We start from the raw sequence: 7,895 nt of genomic DNA, 5'->3' as shown, positions 1-7,895 counted from the left end.
CCCCCCCCCGGGACGGAACAGCCTTGCCCGTGTCAGTAGCGCCCTTGCAGTACCGTTAAAGGAGACCATGCATCATCGTTGATGCTAAGCAATTTTTGGCATCTACAGAGCTAGAACACTAGATCATGGTCCTTAGAAATTTACATAAAGCGTATGGTGAGGCAGAGAAAAGCACATCATGAATTATCACAACCAAGTTTAGATCAAGTTTACAATACGAAGAGTACAACTTTGTTTGTTTTTATTTCGACCTCTTGAAGCATGACAAACAGTAATTAAAAAAAAACAGCTGAAAACTTAAAAGAAGTAAGTAAGAAACAACAACGAAACTCATTTAACCTTGTTAAGCGTAAACAGGTAAATGAAGCAAAAAAAGTAGTATGTCGGTGAAGACTTCTAAACATCCTGATCTCGTCACGAGTCTTCGGTTTTTTCTTGAATTCTTATGATACTCATAAAATGACACCAAACAGAGAATACTTAACTGAAAGTGATTTCTAGAAAACTTTCAAAAGCCACACGAAATATAAAACAAAAATCGAGTACTTCTACGCGAAGTCACGCAACAAAAAAATTAAGCATAAAAATGACAATCGACTTAGCGAACATTTTAGACAGATTTTTGCCTCTCAAAACACTAGAAATGGCGTTTCAGAGCATCAAGCTTTCAAAGTGTTTCGGGGGAGCATGTCCCAAGACCACTAGAGGCTTGCCCTTTCAGGGTTCGCCTGATTGGTGATTATAATACTCTTTTATATACTTAAAAAGTCTGACACTCTTTCTGTGTTAACATGGTATCGTCAGGAAACCTTGATTACATATTATACTCAGCGTTCGACTCCTCTAAAGGAAAAAATAAGTTAGATAATAAACAAGAAGCAACAAATCTCGAAATTAACATTTTACTGAAGTTAAACATTTCGAAAAATTCGGGGGGGTCTTCCAAATTTCCGGGAGGACTTAAGTTATTCATAGGACTGCCCAAGCCGCCTTTGTTAGAGTTGTCACCCTCCGTCTTTATATATGCACTAAAACCAGAACGTTTTGTCATCTGTTAGCCCTTTTGGGCTCTTTTGCAGACCCAAATGTCAGATTTCCCTTCCCTTTCACTTCAACTAGTGAAATCCCTACCCTTTCACCATGTTCACATACCTGAAGCCTGAAAAAGGTACCCCTTTCAGGCGAAACCTCCCCGCAAAGGCCATTATAAGGAGTGCCCCTCGGGGCCTGATGTATGATGCATTATGATGCATCAGTACTGAGTGCATCACTAATCATTAGTTCCCCGAATTTCTGGAAAATGAATGAGAATAATTTAGCATATTCACGGGAAGAGATACCACTGAAAGAAAATCCTTTTCGGGCCTTTGAAAACATCGTTGTGTTAGATAGTGTCGCATTGAATACAACCGTGCTACTTTTAGAAAGTGAACAAAGTCTTCAAGGGTTTGCTTATCATATTTAGGAAGGTTAAAAGAAAAAAATGCACTATAATAATAAACACAACTTAAAGAATATCCGATGCAATGACGTTTTCAATTAAAAGGAGGATTAACGAAAGCGTCTAACAACTTTAAATTTATTTTTTTAGTGTGGTGAGATAACCAAAAATGCCTATGAACTACAAACCGAAAGGGGAAAATAGAAAGTTTTATATTTCAGATGTTTATGCAGTGTTTTGATTATACCTACAAATATGTTTTTTCAAGGGAATAGCGAGGGCTGGAGGCACACAAGCAGTCCATTAGATGTACGCACCCAGCGGGCGAATACGTCGTAGATAAATTTGTCGAAATCTGGCAATATTTCATAATGGAATCTTCTAGCGCGCGAGGGCCTTGCCTAGACCTTGAGTGATTTTCAAAGGTAAATATATTTGCGCTTGGTGTCCAATCATACATTTATATAGTTACTAAGATTCGACAAGCACTAGCTTGATGACCGGCAGGAGACGAATTTTTTCAGTCAGTTCATGGTGGCGAGATATTTATTTAGCTGTATTTTTTTGTTCATTCGATATAGAGTACATGACCTCTCCATCTAGAGCCAGGGATAAGTCGCTGTGATGGCTAGTAGCATTAGCTCTTAATTCCGTCATACTTAAGAAGTATTTTACTATTTAGGAACGTATCAGTTTTGCATAAACAGTGCTAAGTTTATGTGACTCGGGAAATTCTTCTGTTTAAATTTTCCTGTTTTTAAAATAATCAAGTACTCTCATGTTTTCGCGGAAGTTAGTTACTGAAGCTTATAAACCCCAAACAATCAAGCTCTGTTACAAGTTCCCAATCAACTGACGAGGCATAAGATACTGTGGAACCTGTTCGCAGTTCGCTTTCACAGTTTCCGTGTAAACCGAAAGCGTGAAAGGTGAGGTTGTATTGCATAATTTGTTCGCAGTGTATTTTAAACCTTCACCTTTACTTCACTTACGTTTCAGAGCACCCCATCTCGTCGCCAAACTTTGAATTTTTTTTTGATGTATAGTACGTGACTTCGATCTGGTTTTTCAGTTGATCATGCAAAAAGGAATTATACAGTTTATACCGTCCAGAGAAAGATAAATCGTCTTTAAACAGAGAATCTCGTTAAACTCTCCAGAATGGAAGACTGGCGAAAAAATACATTTCCGATATAATTTTTTGAAGTGGAAAATATGAAAAAGTTAATCTTTGTTGGCACTGACCAGCTGTTTGTAGCTTTTAAAAACAGGGCTTTTAAATAACAAAAATAGAAATAACAAGTGGTGGTGTGACTCAGTTAAGTGTTCCTCTCGCAGAGGAAAGAAATAAACGGGTGCAATATTTGTCTATGTTATGATCAGTTTTAACCCTCTAAAGGCCCAATATCCACCTACAAATTCTCCAGACTGATCCCCATACATTTCCTTAAAGAAGTAGTCGAGAGAATTTTATTAAAGATCAAAGAATTTTTCTTTAGGTGATCGTTCTATTGATTCTTATAACTTTTTCTCTTGATTATCTATTGATATTGCTGAGAGAAAACTTATCCTCGTCACTCTCTGGGGACTTGAAGTTGAAGGTCATTAAGTACTCATTACATAATGGAATAACGATGTTGGTTTTCTTGACTATGTGAAACACGATCAGAACATGGACGGCGACAAAATTACATGCGACACACTGATCAAATTGATTTTAAGATTAATATTTTAAAGAGAGATTGTGACTGTGGCTTTCGCTGACTCGCCCCTCTCGGGACTCCAGAGAGCTTTCCTGTCCGCAGGCTACGCTACAGATCATATTTTATATATTGCTTTGGTGGAAGTGTTTCGGTTGTTGAATATGGGCGTTTGTCATTTGACATATATATGATGACACAGAATTACTGTTCTCACTGAAAATATTACTCAGATCTTTTGTAATCCTGAATTGTCCTAGTTTTTACTGAGAAAATGTCGATTACATTCGAGATGGGGATAAATACCACTTTCAACGACAATATGTTTCAGTCCTTTTCTAGATGTTTAAATTTTACTGTAATCTTTTTATCCGTCACTTCTCAATATGCATGTTGTTACATACGAAACGTCAAGACTTTAAAATCTTAGTTTTTTGCAACATGCGTTGTGTAATCCTGTTTGTTACCGCAGCCGAGTTTGTGTTTTATTTTTACTGAAGTTGAAATGGCCGAAGAATAAGAGTGTTGGATCTCCCAGATTTTACTGATGATGTCGTGCACGAGCAATCATGTATCCACCTGCCTGCCTACTCTGCATACGTGACTAACAAGACTAAAAAAACAATATTTCCTTTTTGCAGTAAAATGCAAATATAGGCACCTTTTTTCGTACTTCAGTATACTGGTCTGGTGAAACAAGAACCGGAAAAGGTGTTCATAGGAGCTCTTCATGCGCTTTAGTAAGACCACGAATATGTCATCATCTTTTTCCTCTTACTGACGAAGGTTTTCACTCAATTGGTTGTTCGAGGTTGTGAAGTCAAGTGGTCCCCAAAACACTTAAACTTGTAGGACTGTTCGCATAACCGAATTAAAAGAGTACGGAGAGATTAATTTGCATTGGTACTTTAGTTCTGAGTATTACATCCAAATACAGGTTGCATATCATTGGGAGTTGTTTTTTCAGGCTCCTAGCTGATTCAAAGCTCACGAGGCTCTATTTCAAGTCGTAGTTTATTGATTTGCAACAAAATGACACATAATAAGATAATGAAATAAATATTGGAGAGGAAGCCGGAAAGAAATCACGAGTCTTTTAACTAATCATCATCAAGATCAATGAAATTCAAGCTAATTCAAGAATTTGTCTGCATGTAACTATGTTATAATCTTGTAATGATGTAATATACCTATTCCAAGGAGATTAGGACAGGGCAAAAGCCAATCTGGTTCCCAGGACTTTTCCCTCAAAAAGTAATACCTGAAAAGACAGGCGTGGAAAAATGCTCTTGATTTAAGGAGGTGGGTTGGTTTCGGTGTTCAAGATGCTTAATAGTCCGGGAACAGTGAAATTGTATACCCTGTTGAAGCCTCAAGATCCTCAAAACCATATCCTGTTCCAGATACCCTCCCCGGAGAAAATGTTTTGTCCTAATGGGTGTGCTGGTACGATGATGATGATGATGACGATGATGATTAAAAATAGACGGATCTTGGTGTAGATCTAAATCAGCAGTGTTAGTAAAAACTCTGATCGGATAGCTAAGCTATGAAGGGATATTTTATTATCCTTTAATAAAAAATCCGTTCCTAGCTGTCCGAACAGTCTAACAACTCCCTTAACGTTAGTTTGACATTCATCTAGTTGTCTGATCATTAGCTGATCATTGCGGTCTTCTTCTTCTTTTGTAGCCTTCTCAGTATATGGTGCTTTGTATTGTCGTTCTATGTTGTACTGATATTGTTTTTTTGCGGCCATTGTCTCTCAACAAGCTGCTATTTTTTTAACGTTCATTTTCGCCTGTTTCGACAATACTGATTTGCTACACTTAATTTTCGTCTTGCGGAAACTCTGGAAGCTGGGAAATCTTACCCACAAATAGATATACTTCAATCGACGCCGATCATAAGGATCTTCAAGGCTGGTAGACCAAGGTCAGACCAATATTCTAGTGTTGTTGATCAAGACGTCAGGAGAATGAAAACAACTGAACTCTATTTTCGCAAACAATTCCAAACGAACGGTCATTAGTCAAAAGTAAGGTAAGTTGTTGGTGTTTTTTTAATATTATTTGAACTAGGTCAGCTGGCATTCCGACATACTATGTCTGGGTAGGTATAACCATATTAAGCTACAAATGAAATTAATGAAATTAAGCTGAATTTTATCTGGTCGGGTTCCTATACTCTGCCTCGTAGAGTAGTCTTTACTTAGTTCAATAACAAAATGAACTGAAGTAGTTAGGAAAGTTATAATTTCAGTCGACTCGAAAAATGCACTAGGAACTTAAACGCTAGGAAATCGAGCCACTAAGATCTAACCGGTAACAAATATCAGACACGACTCTCGTACGTTTAGTCACAAAGCATAGTTAACGCTTGCCGGCGTTTCTCTTCGCGAACCACGACTAGTATATACTTTTGCTAATCCCGTTTCGCCAGAACTAAGATAAAATTTATGTCAACCGTTTTTCAAAGACACATACGTGACCTGTCTGTTACAACAATTTCCGTGTTGGCTTTCGCGGATTTATCAATAGTTATCTTCTTCCCCCGTTTGAAAGTAGGCGTCACGAGAAAGTGTTCTGTCGGTGGCAGATACATTTGTAGTACTAACCCGGGGGGGGGGGGGGTACTGCCATATATGGGCTATATGGGTATGTGCCGCTGTGAAGGGTATGGTTTTCAAGCAGTTTACTCTAGGACAGGATATATAAATCAGAGCGTTTGGGTCTAGAATAGGGTATCATTTTTCAGGAAACTGATCAGTTGGTTGAAGATTTTATCTAGACTGGGGAAACAGCTACTCTAGGATAGGGGGATTTTGGGAGTTTACTCTAGTATAGGGTAGCAAAGTTCAGCTGAACTAACTCTGGTATAGGTCAAGGGTTCCAGGGTCCCAGCGGCACATCCCCACCCAGAAATTCCCTAAAGTGCCCCCCCCCCCCCTGGAGTACTAGCTGAATTACAGTGGCGAGGGAGACAACCACGAAATGCAGCTATATCGGATAGGAATTAAAATGAGCTTTTTAATTCTTGCGGCAAAAATCTGCTTGTATTCATCGGAAAATATAAGAATTGTCTCTGGCAAGTTTTGTCCGGCGGCTGGAGGGTGGGAGAGGAAACCCCCTCCTGATATAATTGGCTCCAAAGGCATGGCATTTGTGCCCTTTTCGCCTGAAGACGGGTATAGATTTTGCCCCCCTGATTATGGTCTGAAATCCGGCATCGTTTTCAAAGGAACCACAAGGGTGTATGAACCAGGTATTTTTGCCTGCAACATGTTCAGTGTCAAATACTATAATATGATAATGCAAAATAGTGAAACAATACATTGACTGCTCTTGGGCAAGGTAATGGGTTTCCAAACCGATTCACTTGCAAAGCCTGAAAGCGGGTGTGAATTTTAGAGACCAGGTCTAAAAACGAGTTTGGAAAATGGCATGTATTGGTCTGAAAAAGGGTCAGGCTTTTACAGAGAACCAGTTGGAAAACTCTCAACAAGAATTCCGTAGAATATCTCTTGTTTTGTGTCAAGTATTATTGGCATAAAAACAAGTCTCTCTTACTCTGTGTACTCTTATCTATGAGCTGAAAGATCCAATCAGAATGCGGAATTTGAAAGTCAGCAACTACAATAACAATCCTCAGCACGGATAGATCACGTACTTTCAAGTTACAAACAAGTCGAAAGTTCGGCATGCAGCATTGCACGCGAGCACTGCAGGCACTATTGATTAGGGGGCCCCAGAAGGAAAAGTTATTTCTGGGGTATGTAGGTGGGGAAGATGTACGTAGAGTAGTGTAATATCAAAGCCCCGTGGGCGATACACAGACTCGTTGGGACTGTCCCCCCCCCTCCCTATACTGATGCGGCTGGGTCCGCTTCGCGCCCCAACTCCTTAGCAGTCGGGTGCTTGACACGTCCAGGACAGTTTTCCATCCAGTCTGCGCTGGTTCAGCAACTTAAATCGTAAGATCAATTCAGAAGCTTATTTTTTGCGCTGTCTTTTTTTTTTTAATGCTTGCATGATCGGATCATGTGTAAGAGGACTATCAGTTTATGTGGTAACACCAGATTATATTAAGACGCAACACTGAGATCAGTCGATTATTTCATCAGGTAGGATTATTTGCAGTATTTGATTCTCCAGGATTCTCTTAATCATAACTGGAGGAGGGCATGGAAAACGATCGAAATTTCTTTTTTGTTTATAGATAATTCTTTGAGTTATAACAAAGACCAAGTGGCTGAAAAAAGATAGACCTTTTGTAAGAGCTCCAACTTAGGGTAAAAAAACACCTCAAACTGGAAATAGAAATCTGAACGGCAATATTTTACAAGTGCTGCGAGCAAATCATGGCTTAGACATTTTACATTTCAGTTTACATGCTCATTTTTAAAGTTAGCCCGACTGGATTCGCAAACGTCATACATACAACATCCCGATACAACATTAACAGTACCTCGAAATTTCAAACTAAATATCATTGAAAAAGAAACTTTGCTTTTTTGAACTTCCAATTTCTGATAGCTCGAATTCATTGTTGTTTAGGGTGCTGTGATTTTCTGACTTAGTATGGCAGGTGTTAAGGCCCTGTTCAGTGAGAAAAAAAAGCAAATAACTTATTTAGAAGTTTCAAAAGTTCTTTGAGAGAGCATGAATGCACAGGATTTTTGTTGTCCCGCTGAGGGTTTAAAGGTGGACTTAAATGAGATCTTGTGCTAGCTGAATGATATCATATCAACTAAA

This window comes from Porites lutea, chromosome 4, assembly GCF_958299795.1.
Source record: "Porites lutea chromosome 4, jaPorLute2.1, whole genome shotgun sequence".
Classification (NCBI taxonomy): Eukaryota; Metazoa; Cnidaria; class Anthozoa; order Scleractinia; family Poritidae; genus Porites; species Porites lutea.
The sequence above is the reverse complement of the archived record's forward strand: the minus strand, read 5'-3'. Positions refer to the sequence as shown.